The sequence below is a fragment of the Perognathus longimembris genome, chromosome 17 (genome assembly GCF_023159225.1).
Source record: "Perognathus longimembris pacificus isolate PPM17 chromosome 17, ASM2315922v1, whole genome shotgun sequence".
NCBI lineage: Eukaryota > Metazoa > Chordata > Mammalia > Rodentia > Heteromyidae > Perognathus > Perognathus longimembris.
In genome coordinates this window covers 1,482,530-1,502,488 of record NC_063177.1, presented here as the reverse complement: position 1 = coordinate 1,502,488, position 19,959 = coordinate 1,482,530, and the positions used below count along the sequence as shown (strand labels likewise).

At 41.2% G+C, this 19,959-nt stretch overlaps 1 pseudogene; it reads left to right on the top strand.

Annotated features, from left to right (window-relative positions):
- Positions 1-19,335: 19,335 nt before the first annotated feature.
- Positions 19,336-19,613, top strand: LOC125365949 (annotated as a pseudogene).
- Positions 19,614-19,959: the final 346 nt, after the last annotated feature.

The window sequence follows — 19,959 nt, the reverse complement described above, 5'->3', positions numbered from 1 at the left end:
CTGGCTTTGAACTGAAACCAGGAGTCTTGGCCATAAAAGCCCTTTTATTTCCAATTAAAGCAACAAGGAGACACTAGGAATAGAGCTTACCTGTAACTTGATGAGAATTGACCAACAAATACTTGCCAGAGTTCTGCAATGACAAAACTCAGTAGATGTGATAGGAGTCTTCAAACAACAATCAATTAGCACTTTAGCGTTCCTTGGGCTATTTAACCATTAACATTGTGCCACGGATCCAAACTTGGCACCTTTTTGCTATTTACCAAAATGCACATAACTGCAAAATAGCATAAAAATGAAATCACATCATTTCTTTGCTTATATACCCCTTGTTGTCTAACTTATGGGGATTAACATTACCAGCAGGTGGAAGAGAACACAAATGAATAATAATCAAGAGGTCAAAGGGTCAGGACAATGTAAAAGTCCCAGCTTCAGTGAATCCAAAGTGGCTGTGTCTTCCATCCTCGTTAGTCATGTGGGATGGAGCCAGGCAGAAGAGATGTGTTGGATCTGGGCAAAGCTGTAGTAGCTCTCAGAGTCCTATGGATGGATTGTCACACCTCATACTGGGTTGCCTGCAAATTTCTACACAGACTGGTTAAAGACATTTGAAATCTCCCAGTATTCCCCGGTTGCTTACTCTGAGTATTCTGGCTTTTGCAGGCTCATGCCCTACTGGTTTAAGCAGGGTGACAACTTTAAAAAATATTTTAGAAGGCTTGGGTCTTTAATCATCTCTTGCAAGTACAGTCTAAAATTCACAGTTGGTCTTCGTGTTCAAAACTGGCTAAGCTGGCTAAGCTGCACTTTTGCCAGATCACCCATCACTCCTATGGATAGGCACACAGGGCCATCCTAGGTTTTTCCTGTCCTTTCCTATTGGTATTTGAACTGAGAAACCCAAGCAGTTTTTTTTTAACAGTGCTAAACCTTTATATCCAAATTTCTGACACTTAGCTCTGATTTTTTTAATTAAATATTATTAAACTATAGTTCCTCTTTAAGACAATGCAATAATCCTTTAAAGCATTTGGTAATGCCCAGACTTGATGACCATTTGAAATTTAAACTTAAACCATTAAACCATTGACCATTAAACTTAAACTTAATTTTGCATCATACTACAGTCTTGAACATGTTCACACTCACACATGCATACACACACACATACATATTCAAAAGATCTTAAAGCAGGCAAAATAAGCATCAGCTGTACATTTTCCAGTGGCAAGAGGTATTTTTGTCATTCTTACTCCTGCAGCACCCAAATTTTAAGACAAAACCTTTAACAAATGATTTTAGCATTCTCCAGCCTCATTTTCCAGGGCTTGATAGTCTTAGTAAAACATTTTTAGTCTTAGTAAAACATTTTAGCACACCAAATCATTTTCTGCTTAAGAAGGCTGAGTGGGGGGTCCCCCAGAGTTCTTTCTGTGGACACTCACACTCTGATTGTGAACCATTGCCTGTATAACTTTCAAATGAGCTATGCAGGTTTGACACAAAAGAGACTGTCAGACTTACAAACAACAGAGAGACAACAGCGCTGCGTGGTGGGGTCACTCCCTGCCACTGCGGTTGGCTTGGGCTGGCCCCCTGTCTGCCCCTGTCAGCGGCTGTGGGTCAGGACTTGGGGCTGACACCTCCATGTCCTGGGCTGCCAGCGCCGGTGAATTAACTGGGCATGACCCTCCAGAGCAGAAGGCACAGCTGAAACATTCTCCTCAGAGTCCTCCTCTTGTAGAACTAACTGGGGTGGGGAGTATGGAGGGGGAAACACTTCCTCCTCCGGGCTTCCTCCCTGGAGGACAGGTGGGTACAATTTCTTCTCTTCCTTCTTGGTTTCTCTCTTGTCTGATGGCCCGAATGAGGGGTGTAGATTAGGCGTTGCAAAATCCTGATCTTACCTATGTCAAAGCTCCCCTCGGATGGCCAATTAGTTCCCTCAAAGGTGGGCCATTCTGACTTGCACAGGTTGATCCACTTTTCCTTCTTAAGGGCCACACCTTGCTTCTGAGCTACCTCCTTAACCTCTCTCCATTGAGCTACGATCAAGTCTAGGGGGATAGATGGAGGTCCCCAAGATAGAACGTTACCCATAGCTCTGATCAGATGTTCAGTCCAAAAGGCTACAAAAAAACAAAACAATTAATATAATACAAAAGGAGGAAAACACACCGGCCTGAGAACAAGAAAAGCTACGAGTTGGAGATCTTCCAAGTTGGCCCACAACCTCCTGCAAGGGTGCGAGGGTGGACCCAAGTTGGCCCACAACCTCCTGCAAGGTTAGAGAAGGAGTGGACCCAAGTTCAAGGCGGGATTCAGTCCCCCTTCAAGGGTGGAGAGTCTGGGGTGTCCCCCAGTCTCCCCATGATTGCCAAGTAAGCGCATCCGCTTCGACAACCCCTCCAAGAAATAAGCAAAAGCAAAACAGACAAACAGACAAACAGACAAATTACAGGACAAGACAAATTAACAGCGCTGTTTTCTTACCTTAGGAGTCTGGGGTCTCGGGGGTATCCCAGACGAGCCCCCAAATGTTATGCCAAGTCATGAAACTACCACCAAGAAGACCACCAAGACTCAGACGTTCCAAAATGCAAAAGCAAGGCAAGGCTTTATTCAGGCGAGCTGCAACTAGGGCCTCGTCCTACCCACCGACACAGCGGAGGTTAGGAGGAAGCCCCGAGCTGCGATTGTACAGGGCTTATAAAGGCAAAAAACAAAATTACAGCTATCAGGTGTTCAAGCAAGGAAAAAAAAACATAGTTACAGCAATCAGGTGTTCAAGCAAGCAAGATTAGGACACGGGTACAAATATGATTGGCTCAGGGCTCGAGGCATTCTGGTTAAAGTTAAGCATTCCCAGGCGGTTAGAGTTCTTGACAGGATGGGCCCTAATAAGCTTGCCCTGGGTTTGCTCATAGTTTAAACAGACAAAACGAGGGCTGCCTGAAAATAGGGTTTACTTTAACTCTTCATTCCCCCCTTCAAATGTACTTATACCATATGCTGCATACACATTTATTTGCACCCAAACATGATCAGTTTGGCTTTAAAAGTGTTTTTTTTTTTTTCTTTTGGCTTGGAGTCAGGTGATTGGAGTCAGGATTGCCTCCAGGCTGTTTACTGTGACTCCACCCACAGGTTTCAAGGAATAGTTTAACACAAGACTTAAAAAGTTAGTAAAATTAAGTAGTCAAGAGGAAGTAATTTTGAAACCATGATTCCACATTTTACATATTTTACACACGGACAGATAGACAGACACTTGTGCATAAGCTTTGGGGTGCACTTAGGTTTTTTTTTAATTGGCTATGTAAGTTTTCTGGAATTCCAGTGGCAAAATGACATTATTTTACCCATATTTTAGAACAACGTGGTCAGCTAGAAACTTTTCCAGTAAAAAAAAATGTTCATGGAGTATACAGTGTAATGGCAACAGAACTGGTCAGAGCCTTAACAGGGCCACAGTAAGACGCCTTCACCTTTGAATATTTGAATTGCAAAGTAACAGTTATAGAGTTCAGGGAGGCAGGGTTACAGGGAGTTTGAGTTTCTACAACCCAGCCCAGCCTCTAGGAATTCGGCACACCATTACCTGGCGGGGGAAGGGGGGGCGGGCGACTCCACCTCCAAGAGTTTTTGGAACCTTGATGCCAACCAAGATGGCGCTTGTTAAGTCCAATTCTGTTGTCTACCACATGGTCAATGCTAGAGAAAACTTAGGATTTACCCAACAACAAGCAGAATTTAACAGAATTTCCAAGCTTAACAAACATCAAGAACAGAAAACCTTCCCTTTGTGTCTTTCAAAGCTTATGTTAAACAAACATTGGTATCTTTGGAAGCTGGTACCAGCCCATTGTATATCACAGGTAGGCAGGCAGGCAGAGTTTAGAGAGAGGCAGAAAGAGAAAGAGAGAGGGAATTTCATCTGTCCGAGCACTCAGAGAAGTTATGTAAGGCCACATGGAGTTCCAAATTTGGACCAAATTTGATTGCCTGAGATTTAAGATTGGGCTCAAACTTGAGCAGCTTTCCGGAAGCATTTTAGACTGTCCCCCACTCTTAAGGAGTGACCAGCAGAGCTCAACTAGAGCTACCGACCAGTGTCCTAGCAGGGCTCTGTTCAGCTGACTCTGAAATGGAGTTGACTGTGAGGGAATAAACAGCAAATGGAGTCATCACCCACAATTGCCAATTCCCTTGACCTAGCCCAGTGGCTTATGATCTCCTGAAGTGGGGCTCAGAACTTGGTGCCAAGATTTTGGTCAGTGAGGCCTGGTGGCCTTATGGAAAATCGGATCCAAGCCCCCAGCTAATGGTCACTCACCCTGGATTGAGGTTCAAATCCATCGTTGTTGTGGTGGATGGAATTAGAGCACTCAGTCAGGAGAAAGTTACTTCAGTGGTCCTCTGAGTAGGCTCAGGACAGCAGAATAGGTCCTGGGGACAGCTTGGACCACCCAGAAATGGGGGAGCAAATCCACCAGGGAACCTATCCTGGGTCTCAGCACCAATGGAAGGATATGTTCCAGTCATCCCAGGGTAGTCATGGACAGGAGAAGCAGGTTCATAAGGAGGTTTATTAGTGGGGCCATATCTCCCATAGGAGAGGGAGCAACATGGTAGCTGCAACTTATCCAGGTGGCAGCTTCTCTGGGGCTAAAGGGGAAGTAGGTAGGTCTTAATGGTGAGTAGGAGTAGCCCATTATAGTTGGAGGGCAGATGGTGTGGGTGGATCTGGGAGCTAATGGGAGGTGCTGAGGACCTGAGGTGGGGGGATGCTAACAACACTGATACCCAAAACAAATAATGACACAATAAACGTTTAAAAAAATCCATAGCCCAAATACCTTCATGAGCATAGATGCAAAACCATCCAATATAATCCTTGCAAACCAATTTCCACAATACATTAAAAAGATCATCTACCATGATCAACTTGGTTTCATTCCAGAGATGCAAGCAATTCAATAAACTGGTGCATTATATAAAAGAACAATCAAAGGCAAATATAAATAATATTCTGAATAATTGTAGAGAAAAGAATGCCTTGCCCAAAATGCAACATCCCTTCTTGATTAAAGAGCCTGGAGGAAAACAGGAGTAAAGAGACAACACTTAAATATAACTAAAGCCATTGCAACAACCCTGCAGTCACTATTATATAGAATGGGAAAACCTAAAAATATTTCTCATCAAATCAGAACAAGATGAAAGTGCCTACTCTCTCCACTCTTATTTAATATAGGGCCTACATTTCTAGCAGAGGACAAGAGAAAAGAATACAATGGATATAAATAGGAAAGGAAGAAATCAGTTATTCCTCTTTGCATATTCTATGATATAATATGATTCTATATATGGAATAGGATAGAAGACCCGGAAATAAATCCGCATACTTATAGTCAGCTGATATTTGGCAAAGGAGCCAAAGACATACAATGCAAAAAGCATAGCCTCTTCAACTACTGGTGCTGGGAAAACTGGGCAGCCTCATGCAGAAAACTCAAAATGGACCCCAGCCTATCACCATGCACCAAGATCAACTCAAAATAGATTAAAGACCTCAATGTCAGACCTGAAGTCCTGAATCTACTGAAGGACAGAGTAGGAGAGACACTAGAACTTATAGGAATAAGGCAGGAACTTCCTGAATAGAGTCCCAGGGGCACAACAGATAGGGGAGAGGCTCAACAAATGGGACTACTACAAAATAAAAAGTTTCTGCACAGCTAAAGACATAACCACTAAACTAGGAAGACAGCCAACCATATGGGAAAAGATTTTCACCAGCATAGCAACAGACAAAGGCCTAATCTCAGCCTCTTGAGTAGCTAGGATTACAGGCATGAGCCACTAGTGCCTGGCTTCCACATACTTCTTTTTATGTGCAGAATGTTGATATTTTAAGAAGATATGGAAGTAGAAGGGGCTATTTTGGAAGAAGTAAGAAACCAAGCAGAGGTGGGCAAGAGACCAAGATAAATAATGGGCAAGGTGAATATGATCAAAATGAATTATGTTTGAAAACATCATAAGGAAACTCATTATTTTGTACAACTAACAGACATAAGCAGAAAGGGAAAAGAAGAAGCAAGAAAAACGAAAAAAACCCAAACCATTTCATAAAGGAAGATCAACAGAAGATGTAAAATGAAAACCAGATAATGCAGAAACACAATTAAAAATATAGAAGATATGGCTGAGAAAGTAGAAAAAAATAAATTTGAGAACAGAAAAGAGTTTAAAAGAAATAGAGAAATAATGGGGAAGCTGATCAGAAAGGCTATTAAAAGATAAGATGCAACTTTGAACTGAAATGACTCCCTACAAAGACAAAAAGGGACTAATGAATATCAACAGAAAAAAGTTTTCTCCTTGTTTTGCTTTTATTTTTTTGAAGTTGTCTTTAACAAAAATTATTTTAATTGTGCAATTTATGGGATGCAGACTAGCAAATCTCAAAAAATTAATTTCTTATGGCACAGAATGGTCACATCCATGTCCTAAAATATTTCTTAAAAAATTTAGATTAACAAGTAATATGTATACATATCAATGGGGCATGGGGTAATGTGATATGCTAACTTATATATACAATATGTACAGATAAGATCAGGTAATTGCCAGTTCTATCTCTATATAGTGAAAAGAACTCCATGAAAGAGTTCTGGTTTAGAAATCTATCAGGGCATCTATATTAATTATCTACCAGTGCATGATCAACTCCCTAAAACTTAATGTTTAGAGGAAAGAAAGTTTATTCTTGCCTAGTTTCTGTAGGTCAGATTCCCAGGTGTGGCTTAGCTGGGGCCTTGATTTCAAGGAGAGCATCTTCAGATGCTGCTGACTTAGCAAGGCTCCTGAGGGGCAGGATCCACACAAACATCAAGAAAATATTATAAAATAACCAAAGTGTTAGAACTTTCCAATTACCAGATGGAAAATAATATTTTTAAACCCAGCAAACAATAACAAAGAAATGAAATAATAAAGAGTAATTTTTTTTTTTTTTGCCAGTCCTGAGCACTGTCCCTGGTTTGTTTTTGCGTAAGCCTAACACTCTACCACTTGAGCCATAGCACCACTTTTGGCTTTTTCTGAATATGTGGTGCTGAGGAATCGAGCCCAGGGCTTCATGTATGAGAGGCAAGGACTTTACCACTGGCCACATTCCCAGCTGCCAAGAGTGAAAATTTTATTTGTAATTGTTTTGTAATACTGAGGTTTGAACTCAAGGGCTGTCTTTGCTGATCAAGTTGTTTTCTGTAAAGAAATCATACAGCCTTTCGTTGATTTGTTGTGTTTCTGGGTCTTTATTAAGAAAGTTTTGACCAGTGTTAAGGAGCCCTAGGGTTTCCCCTATTCCTTCCTGTACTATTTTCAGTGTATCTGCTTTTACATTGAGGTTTTTGATTCATTTGGAGTTGATTATGGTGCAGGGTGATATATAAAGATGCAACTTTAATTTTCTACATGTACATAGCTAATTCTGCCAGCATCATGTGCTGAAGAGGATGTCTTTCTTCCAACCTAATTTTTTGCTCCCTTATCAAAGATTAGATGGCCATGAGTCTGTGGGTTCATTTCTGGGTCTTCAGTTCTATTCCATTGGTCTTCAGGCCTGTTCTTGTGCCAATACCAAGCTGTTTTTATAACTATGACTTTGTAATAGAGTTTGAAGTTTGGTATTGATATTCCTCCAGCACTGTTATTCAAATAAAAAAGGCTGGATGAATGGGGTTGCATTAAAATTCAGAGCTTCTACATGGCAAAAGAAATAGATAGCAAGATAAATAGAATGCCCACAGACAGGGAGAAGATCTTTACTTGCTATACAATAGACAAAGGGCCTTATATCTAAAATATACTTAACAAAATATACTTAACACCCCAAAACAAATCCTCAAAGAAACAACTGCCCCCTTAATAAGTGGGCTAAAGACTTAAAGAGAGACTTCTCTGAAGAGGAAATAAGAATGGCTAATCAGCACACAAAGAAGAAATGTTCACCATCTCTGGTGATAAAAGAAATGTAAATCAAAACAACATTGAGATTCTACCTCACCCCAGTTTGAATGATCTTTATCAAGAAAACTAATAACAGATGTTGGTTGAGGATGTGGCCCAAAGCAAATGCTGCTACACTGTTGGTGGGAGTGTAGACTTATTCAACCACTCTGGCAGCAAGCACTATAGAGGTTCCTCAAAAGACTAAACATAGAGCTCCCTTATGACCCAACAATCTCACTCTTGGGAATTTTCCCAAATGATCACAAACAAGACCACACTAAAGCCACCAGCACAACTATGTTCATCAAAGCATTATTTACCATAAGCCAAGACCTGGAATCGACCCAGCTGCCCCTCAGGAGTATATATACACAATGGGATTCTATGTTTCCACCATAAAGAATGACATTGCCTCTTTTGTAAGGAAATGGGAAGATTTGGGGGAAAAAATCATATTAAGTGAAATAAGCCAGACCGAAAGAAACATAAACTGCCTGGTTTCCCTTTTTTGTAGTAATTAGTATATACCTAGGATAGTCCTAGCAGAGGATCACAATAGCTCAATAGCTATGTACATACACTTTATAAAATGACACTAACCAGAAAGATCTACAAGATATGGAAACAGAGGTGTTTTTTTCTTACTGTCCTGTATGCAATTATTTGTTGCTTTTTTTTTTTCCTTTTTAAATTTTTCCTTTGGTTTACCCCTGTTGTCACTGCTTTTGATTTCAGTACCCTTTGTATTATATATAAATTTATCTGATTAGGGGATGGTAAGGGGAATCACATAAATGGTGAGACAAAGGACAAAGGGTGAATCAATGTAGCAGATATTGGAAATGAACTTTACAACTTGGGGGAAAGGGAGTCGGAGGGGGAAGGGATAGCAGGAGAAAACGAGAGAAGGGTAACAATGTTCAGCGGGAATTGTACTCAATTCTTAACTTACATAACAGTAACCCCTTGTATATCAACTTTACAATAAAAAATAAATAAAAATGTTTAAAAAGCATGCAGAAATAGAACTGAGTCACAGTGGTAAAGCACCAACCTTGATTAGAAAAAAAAAGAAAAGTTCAAGACCCTGTGTTCAAGCACTAGTACCAGCACAAAGAGAGAGAGACAGACAGACAGATAGAGACAGAGAGACACACAGAGAGAGACTATAAATAGGAAAAAGGATCTAGGAACCTGGCTCAAGTGGCAGAGTGGATGCACTGAAAACATGAGGCCCTGAATTTAAACCCCACAAATATAGATAGACAGACAGACACACAGATGAAATAGATGATAGGAAGTTCAACCCCTCAATAGCACATCAAAAACAGAAAGAATAACAAAACAAAAAAGGAAATGCCTTTAAAAAATTCCTTGCCTAAGCTATCATTGCCAGATATAAATATTTAAAAGTTGAGAAAATTTACATAGGTTTTTGTTTTTTGTTTAAGGACATGATTGCATATCTAATAAATTCAAATATCTGAGTTGAAAATAAAATTAATTGGACAATTTTATCCAAGATATACTTATATTAAAAAAATAGCTTTTTAAAAGACTAGCAATAAACACTTAGAAATAATGTAGCTTTTGTAATTCCCCACTGAAATATTTAATAATATATTTAAGAAGAAAAGCATAACAGCTAGATTGTAAAATTTATAAAATATTTCTGTAAAACAAAATGAGATCTAAGCATACGCAAATGATAGCATTAGTAACTGCTAGCACTAATCAGCACTTAGATGGCAGACATTGTAGCAAATGCTTTATTTGCCATGTTGCCAGATGAAGGTCCTTAATGTCCATTTTCTCTAAATTAGTGTCTAAATTACTGTCATCCTATTAGAGTCTCTAAAAGCATTTTTTAAATTGTATAAATGCCATTAAATTTTCACTTGGTAGAATATTGGCAGAGTGCAGTTAGTACAACAAACAGGAGAAGGAAGTGAGGAGAGCTGTCTTAGCAACCATCCAAATACTACAGAATCAGCGTAATCAGATCACTGTGGTCTTAAAGAAAAAAAAAGACAAGCAAATGAGAAAAACAGAAATGGCAGCCTGATGGGCTGGGGATCTGGTTTATTGGTAGAGTGCTTGTCTAGCATGCATGAAGTCCTGGGTTAGATTCCTCAGTACCACATAAAGAGAAGTGGAGCTGTGGCTCGAGTGGTAGAGTGCTAGCTTTGAGCAAAAGAAGCTCTGGGACAGTGCTCAGGCCCTAAGTTCAAACCCTAGGACTGGCAGAAAGAGAGAGAGAGAGAGAGAGAGAGAGAGAGAGAGAGAGAGAGAGAGAGAGAGAGAGTTGAATTAATCACCAGAGGTAAGAACAAGGAAGCTTCAAGGCAGCCTCAGCAAAATGTTAGCAAGACCCTATCTATCACAAAAGCAAGCCCAGTAGGTATCCGATAAAGGAGAAAACAAGCAGTATTCAGGCAGGAGAGAAAGTTTATTATGGAAGTGCTGGCCCAGCCCCAAGAGAGGAGGCTGCAACCCCCTATATAGCCCTGCCTTATCTTGGACAGGGGCTGGAAGGTGTGGCCAGGTGGATTAGGATGTGACCTCAGGGAAGGGGGAAGTAACTGCCTCCATGTATGCTGTTTCCCAGGTAACTGGGTGGAGACTTAACCAGGTGTGTGGGGGTGGGGGGCAGGGGAAGGAATCTGCATGGAGCCCTCCAGGGGCTTTACAGCATCTACCTATAATCCCAACTACTAGAGAGGCAGAGGTAGGAGGATTGCAGTTCAAAGCCAGCCCAGGCAAAAACAGGAGAACTTACATGATAAAACAAAGTTAAGGCAAAGCAACTGAGTTCAATCTCTAGTACCAATAGGGGTAAGGAGTGCAAAGCTGAAGTAGGAAGCAACAAGAAGTAGCTATCTTTTATATGATAAATGAAATATTGTAATTTATCAAAGAAAGACTGGCTCATATTTAATAGGTATACTCTATGGACTCTATGGAATAAAGGAAGTTGAGTAGCAGGGAGTACTTAGAATAGTCCATAAAGGCAGGTCTTATAGTGGTCTGTTTACCAGACATAGTGTGAAGAATTGTGATCCCAGTGACCACTCCCATTGATATCCGTGGCTCCAGAGATGTCGCAGGGATCAGACCAACCAGATTAGGATGCTTTTTCTCTTATGTGTTGGCGAGGACTGGAAAAGCTACAGAGGGGATTGTCAGGACAAACAGAGAGTGGGCCCTTCAGTGTCCCCTTTATTATGAGAAGTGGAGGCAAGCTGCAATTGGGGACGTGGGGAGCTAGAAGCATCACCTCACTGCTGTCCACACTGTCTTTCTCCCTTGTTGAGCTATAGGGCAAATGGGGAGACAGCAGGAAGATGAGTGTTCCTGTGGGAAGGAATGGAATTATTATCAACTCTACTTACTTACATCTGCTCCCACTCATCCCTATGTAGCACCATCTCTAGAACATGAGGTGTTAGCATTCTCCCCCATCCCTCCCTGCCTCAGGTCCTCAATTCTTCCCATTAGCCCCCAAATCCACCCATACCTAGAACTATAATGGGCCACTCCCACTCACCATTAAGACCTACCTACTTCTCCTTTAGCTTCAGAGAAACTACCACCTGGATAAGGTACAAAAGCCAGCCCCCATGTTGCTCCTTCTCCCATGGGAGATATGCCCCCACTAATAGACCTCCTTATAAACCTTCTTCTCCTGTCCATGACTATCTCTGCATGGTCCCCTGGGATGACTGGGACAAATCTTTTCATGAGGGACCAGTACATTTGTGACCTTATGAACCCCCTGAAAGAGAGGTTTCATCAGATATGTTCTAAACCCACAGAATTTAGCACATCAGTTACTAATTTTAATCTAGTTTTGCGATAGGTGATTTATAACATATGTAACAAGATGAATACACACATAACAATATTACCATATATTATGATATTTTATGGATCATGTGTGTGTGAATGTATAGTATATGTGTGCTTCTTCTCTTAAAACACTTGGAATTTGTGAGTAATGAGTTCCTTGAGTGCTGAAAGGATATCTGGTGGCACCTGAATAGACTCAAATGGGGCCCATCACCAGAAACACCAAGGCACTACTAAAGATTGGAACTTCCATTCTCCAGGGAAGGAGGAGGAGCCATGGGTTGACTTGACTATCAATTGCCAATGATTGAACCGATTGTGCCTCCACAACTAAGCTTTCACAAACCCCCAAAAGAACTGGGCTTGCAGAGAAATGTGAACAAATACCTATTTATCAGAATGGAGGAATTCAAAACAAATAGAGATGCTTGGAAGGTATGAAGTGCCAGACTTTGAAGTCAGGCCCCACTTTACCACGTGAACCCCACTTTACCATGTGAACCTGAAATAAGCAGGCCCTGTGAGCAGACCCAGGATAAGCCCATTAGGGCCCAGTCAGTCTAGAACTCTAACCGCTGGGAATGCTTAACTCTGACCACCCCTGGGGTGCCTCGAACCCTGAGCCAATCATATTTGTTCCTGTATCCTAATCTTGCTTGCTTGAACACCTGATTGTTGTAACTTTGTTCTTTGCCTTTATAAGCCCTGTGTAATCACAGCTCAGGGCTGCCTCCTAACCTCCGCTGTGTCAGTGGGTAGGACGAGGCCCGAGTTGCAGCTCGCTTAAATAAAGTCTTGCCTTGCTATTGCATTTCGGAATGTCTGAGTCTCAGTGGTCTTCTTGGTGGTGGTCTTGCGACCTGGCACAATAGGTAGAGCGCTCATAAAGGTCTTACAAGCTCTGTGTCCTTTCAAACTTTGCCCTTGCTTTTATGGTAAACCAGTGCATGTGTTTCCTTGATATATGCTCTAGCAAATTAGCTCATAGAGGTCAGTGGGTACCCTTAGTCTACAGCCAGTTAACCAGCCTTCCAGTGAGTAGCATCTGCAATGGTGGCAGTTCTGCAGGCTCTGATACAATCTCCAGGTAAAGAGTGTCTGACTGTATTAAATTAATTGGAGGACACCCAGCTGGTATCCTCTTTTTCTAGAAATACAAATGGTCACAAATTATAAGGCAAAATTCTTCCTTCCCAATTTCTTATTCTGCTTTAAGCAAGCAAAAACATTCTCATTCTAACTGAGTGGTCACCCACTGGATTTCTGAATTGTTTTCTTCAATCCAATACTAAGCTTTCATGTCTTTATTTCCAAATGCACCAAAGGAAAGCACACAAGATGTGTATTTCCATTTATTCCACATCCTGCCTCTTACAATAACTCCCCCATTAATGCGATATGATGAGACTATCAATCAAGTGTTTTTTTTTGTTTTGTTTTGTTTTGTTTGCCAGTCCTGGGCCTTGGACTCACGGCCTGAGCACTGTCCCTGGCTTCTTTTTGCTCAAGGCTAGCACTCTGCCACTTGAGTCACAGCGCCACTTCTGGCCATTTTCTGTATATGTGGTGCTGGGGAATCGAACCCAGGGCTTCATGTATATGAGGCAAGCGCTCTTGCCACTAGGCTATATCCCCAGCCCAATCAAGTGGTTTTGCCTGCTCTAACATGGGGTTAGGCCACACCACCAAGATGGGTCATTGGTGTTTTCATTCCTACAACCTGGACATGTAGCTTTTAATTTAGACACAAGGCTCAGGTGTAAGGGCTGACCTGAAAACTGGAGTAACTAAATACAAGTTTTAGTGTTAAAATTATAACAACTTCTAAACTCTGGTGATGACTCCATAATAGAGGGCTGCACCCCCACCTGTGAGACTATTTTCTTATAGTTTGACATTTAAAAATGTAGGGAGCACTTGTTCACCTCTATACCTGGGTAACAACCATGGTAACGGACAGTAAAAAAATGATCTTAGTCATAGACTATAGAAATAACCATAATAGTAGTAGAAATGCCAAGGTAACTGTTGGGTTGGTTTACTTATGATTGGATACTGGATTGTTTTAGCCCACTGAAGCTTGCTTAGTGGTAATGGGGAAACATGGTCGCAATTGTTAAAATAAAGTTGGTACTAGGTCAGCCTGACCACAATATTCTGCTTCTGTACATGGCTTGTTTAACCCAGTTGTGACTTGCTCTACCCCCTGCACTAAACCCCTGCATCAGTACTACATGACCACCTGTTGTCAATTCCTGATATTGAGGCCAGTTCCTGATATCGAGGCCAGTTCCTGATATCGAGGCCAGTTCCTGATATCAAAGCCAAAATAGATAACTGAAAGGGTAGATAGCCAATAGAAATAGGACAAGACGTGCTTGCTAAATGCCATCCAATCAAGTATCTGCCAAGTTGGAAATACCCTGCCCCTGTTGTAATCACAATAAAAACCCTGCCTATCTGAGGGTTAGGGCTCTCAATCCAGATACACTGTGTTGGTTACGGTCGGGAGTCCAGGCTCGAGCTTGCAATAAAGACTCTCATGCGTTTGCATCGGTATTGGCTCCTTAGTGGACCGGAAATCTGGCATAACACAGGAAAGACTGTTGAGATTTGCATGAGTCGCATAAAAACATTTTTCAGAAAGCCAGTGTTTGTGTTGGAATATGAGTTTAGAGTTGTAGTGATGGGACCTGGGGGCCTAACAGCAGGACAGATCTCTGTCATCAGATGGACAAGTCCTAATGGAAGATAAAAGGGAAACAGGGCTGACTGAGCCATGGGAAGTGACATCAGCAATAAAGAGGAAATTCTGAAGACAGTCTTTAAGCTTCTGTAGACATTTCATTTGCCCACCACCCTCAGTTCTTTGAATTAATTATTTTCACTTACATATTAAACTATTGAGTATATTTCTGACTCTTTTAAAGAAACCTTAAATAGATGAGTGAATGAAATTTGTTTGCTATAACACTAAACTCCCCACATGAGTTCCATACATACACAAAATACATTCCAGGTATAATTACTGCAGAAATAGCTTTTCCTAAGCAAAATAGCTATGCCATGTTGCTAGCCTGAAGCCACAACTAGTATTATCTGGGGGTGTAGACAAAGTAGGAAGCACAAGAGAATGGTTGATTTCAGCTTTGTTTGGAGTCAACCTGTAAAAGTCAGACTTACAACTGACTGGTTAAAAAAGAAATCTCCCCAAAAGATACAAATTGTACCTCCCAGGGCTTTTTTTGAGATTTCTTGAAAAAACAAAACTTCTTTAACCTTATATGCTGTTTTTGGAGTGGCCTAAGCCTGCATTTTGGGAGGCAGGACATCTATTGAATCTTCTCTGACTTTGCTTTCCTAAGATTGCCCATTCCTGCAGCCTCCCTTAATCCATTTGTCCATGATCAGGGCATGTACTCCTATCTCTCATTTATTCTGGCTTCTTGGCTTTTCCTTTAGAAACATACAGGTTCTTTAGCTCTACAAAGAATTAATTCTACAACAGTCAGTTCTAAGCACTAAATATATTCCTACCACTGGAATTTTGCAATGAGCCCTCCCTATCCTTACCCTTCAAGAAGGATCCTGGTTCCCACATGCATTCTAAGTTGAAGAGAAATAATCACCACCTACTACTCCATGAAAACTTTATCTATCCAGATAAAGCCATGCCAAGGGAATTCTCTGTCTTTGTCTCTGTCTCTCTGTCTCTCTCTGCCATTGTCTCTATCACTGCCTGTTTCTGTTACTCTTAGAGACAGAGTATGTTAATCAGTGATTGTTGCCACAACCCAAGCTTGTCTAGAATTGGATCCAAACTGTGTTCAGAGCTTAGCTGTTTCCAAGTAGTACTTTGTCCCAACGACACATTTCTGTGCATATACTCACTTTGCTTCAGAGCAGGCATTAATAATGGATGATGTGCTGTAAGGTTTTGTTATTACAGTTTTGTTACATTCAGCCCATAAATGCTGAAGGAGTCTTCCAGTAGAAAAGGTGACATAATTACAGTCAATATATTTATTACTTGTTAGATGGCAAGATCTGTTATGCCCACTGTAAGGCTCTCTGGAAAAACTGAATAGCAGTTGGGGTACATGCATCTTGCTTCTTTGGCTCTCTAGATTAAATGTGTTCAGTTTTTCAAGGCAGCTCCCAGTATACTCACCTGATCCAGCAGAAGTGGATATGAGATATTTGATCAGTACCCCTTGCCTTCTCTGCTTGACACATGCACACTGAGGGCCATCTCATGAATGCTTTGCCTCTAATTCATAACAATTCGACCTGGCAGTAACTCTACAGTAATAGTTTTCATTCATTTATCAATAATGTACTGAACAACAAATACATATTATGCACTGTTCTAGGTTCTAGGGATATAACCAGACAGGAATTTCCACCAGTAAGGGAGAAAAAGACTACAATCAAGTAAGTCAATAAAAAAAAGAATTTAGGGGCTGGGGATATAGCCTAGTGGCAAGAGTGCCTGCCTCGGATACACGAGGCCCTAGGTTCGATTCCCCAGCACCACATATACAGAAAACGGCCAGAAGCGGCGCTGTGGCTCAAGGGGCAGAGTGCTAGCCTTGAGCGGGAAGAAGCCAGGGACAGTGCTCAGGCCCTGAGTCCAAGGCCCAGGACTGGCCAAAAAAAAAAAAAAAAGAATTTAAAATAGGGAATGATTTAAAAAGCAATTGACATACTATGCTGATAATTAAATAAATAGTGCATGGGAGTTCTTTGAGTGGCTTGTCACCTGAGACATTTCAGCTAGATCTGATGAACCACTGGTTATGTAAGCATCCAGAAGCAACATGTTAGAACAGAGATACCATGTGCAAAAGTTCAGGGCTGAGGAAGAGCTCAGAAGGTTGCAGAATATCCTAATTGGGCTGGAGCACAGAAGAGAAGAAAGGTGATTCTCTGAGTTAAGTTCGAGGGGGGAAGGAAGAGAGAAGAGAGAATTCATTTTCTCCTTTAAAAGAATCACTGTAGCTTCTATGTGGATTCTACTCTGTGGAAAGATAAATGATTAGAAAGCTAACAGAAACTAAACCAGCAATTCCTCTTCCTTCCTGTGTGGTCATCAAAGAGGAAGCCCACACTCTACAAAACAATTGGATTCAAGGCAAGCCTCTTACCCTAATGTACAATAAAATAAAATCATGTGCTTTGTGCTTATAATTTAGTTTTGCCCTCATGAAATCCCATTGCAATAGATTTTTATCTCCTTATTTTACAGATAGGGAAACTGAGGTATGAAGTATTTGTATGGATGACCAAATATAACCCAACTAGTATACTATATATACCGGTTTGTTTTTCAAAAGAACTACATTGAGTTCTAATTCATATAGAATGATATGTTTGGGACCTGCTTTGGTTGAGGATTACGAGTGGAAATGGAAGTGGTGTGTCTCCCCTTTGTGTTGAAGCACAGAAAGGCTGCTGTGGGTTGTCTTCCCCTGTTGTGGTAAACCTGCATGCTGTATATGTAATACCCATGTGGTAAGAAGATGGTGCCTCCTTCAGTTTGAGTGTCTGAGAGACATTATAGAATAGAAACACCATCAATCCTTGTTGAGTATTAGCTTGCATAAGAAATAAACCATGCTGTATTAGGCCATTGAGTTTTCATGATTATTTATTGAGGTTAACAATGGGAGTTAACTTATTACTGCTACATAATCTAGTAGTCTAATAGTCTACTAGATGAATAACATCAGGGGAGAGAGTATGGGGTCATGGAATGCATGGGACTCAGCCTTTGTTTTACTTCTGAAATGAATAAAGTTGAAACCCCTGCATAAATGTGCGCTATTCCCCCTCTCCCCACTTTTTCCCATTCTCTCTCATGCTTTGTGGCTTCTACTTATCTTTGAGTCTTTGCTCTTGTTTTATTTCCCTGGCTTATATTCCTTATTCACATTAGACTCTCCAGAATGACACTTATTACTTGTTCCAATACAAAGAGCAAACTTGGTAAGAAGATAAATAAATCAGTAGGAGAAGAAAGAAAGGGCAAGTAAGAAGAAAAGAATATTTGATGATTTGTCATCTGAACACCTAAACATGTTCTTGTGAATCTTTCTGGCTTCTTGAGCCTCCTGAAATGTGCACAAAGAATCTGCATCGGTAAGACAGTTACTTTTTATATAAAAAGTATAAGTCATGTCCCAAGACTGAGAACAATGAGCTCTCTTATTCTAATGAAAGCCTCCAGGAGGATTGGTACTTCCTCAAAAGCTGACTGGGAGTTGGATATAGCCCCAAAGTTATCACCTATAAAGAGACCAGAGGTAATATGATTGCTAGTGACCTTGGGGAGAGAACACCATGACTCTTTTATACTCCTGGTATGTATTAAATCACCACAAATCAGGAAAGGAACTACTGGCAGAGATGGAGGTATCTGCAAAGGGTCAAGTCTGACACTTCATTGTGTTTAGTATTTTACTCAAGTTCTATGGTCGCAGATATGTGAAGAAGATTGACGGGGGTGGAGGGGAGACAACTGGAGGAAGTTGACAGAAAGCAGAGTGGAGAGGCAAGTTAGCAGAGAAGCAGACATGCTGGCATTCCCCATCAGTCATGGTGAGGATAGGAGGACTGTAATGCAAGATCAGAGTATCTGGGCTTGAGTCATTTTGTTAATCTGCTCAGGATGGACAGTTCCCCTAACAGATCCCTGGACAGCAAGAACTTGGATGTTTCAAAGGATTTGAAGCTCAGAGAAGCTCAAAAAGAGTCCAACACAGTAAATATTCACTCCAGGTCCCCCTTGGCTTCCCTTGATGTATTCTTCACTTATTTCCTATACCTGTCACTGGAGAGTCACCAGAGGCCACCAAGACCATTGACAGTCAGCTGCTACAGAATTCTCTGTCACTAAAAGTTCTACTTCAGCTACTCAGGAGGCTAAGATCTGAGGTTCACAGTTTGAAGTCAGCCTGGGCAGGAAAGTCCATGAGACTCTTATCTCCAAAAAGTCCAGAAATGGCACTATGGCTCAAGTGCTAGAATGCTAGCCTTGAGCAAAAGAAGCTCAGGGACAGTGCCCAAGATGAGAGTTCAAGCCTCACAACCAGCAAATAAAAATAAAATAAATAAACTCTTCCTCTTCTCATCCTCCATGCAAATCCCAACATATTAAACATGAACAGCAGATGGGATAAAAAAAAGGGGCATCTATTTATGTTCCTTATCTTGAGACTTCAGACAAAGACTGACTAATTTGGAATAAGATTGAAGTATCCATCATACTCTTAAATATCAGAAAATCACACATTAACAAAGAGACCTGGCAGGGCAGGGCCATTTATAAGGAACAAAAAGGAGAAATGTGCATAGTATTATGAAAGAAGTAACTGGACTTCCGTTTCCCATCCCCGGTTCTGGAACTTGCTTTCTTGGGTGGCATGCTGGTCCGTGTGGCCTTTGTAAGATTCCACCATGGCGTACTGTGGCCAGGACCAAAAAGTGAGAAGGTGATGGTGCAGCCCATCAACCTCATCTTCAGATATCTACAAAATAGATCTCGAATTCAGGTGTGGCTCTATGAGCAAGTGAATATGCGGATAGAGGGCTGCATCATCGGTTTTGATGAATACATGAACCTTGTGTTAGATGATGCAAAAGAAATTCATTCTAAAACCAAGTCAAGAAAACAACTGGGTCGGATTATGCTCAAAGGAGATAATATTACTCTACTACAAAGTGTCTCCAACTAGAAATAATCAGTGAAGTAAGAAGTTGTTAAGAATCTTATACAGGACAGCGGAGGAGCTGCAGAGCACTATCTGCGCTCCCTCCGACACCGTAGTTTTATCACCCCATAGAAACTTTTACGCTTAGCAATACAGCTAGAGTAAGTTCTAACAGTACAGGGATTCTGGCCAGGAAGGAAAAATCGACTTTGCTCGTCTGAAAACACAGATTTGAGCTCCGGGCAGCGTCCCACCACCACACCAGTGCCGGCGCCGGCACAGCGCCCAGCACAGCAACCTGCAAGCCGCGCAGCTAAAGCACACAGCATAGACCATGGAGAAATACTCCAGATGGTGGCTGAGCACGGAC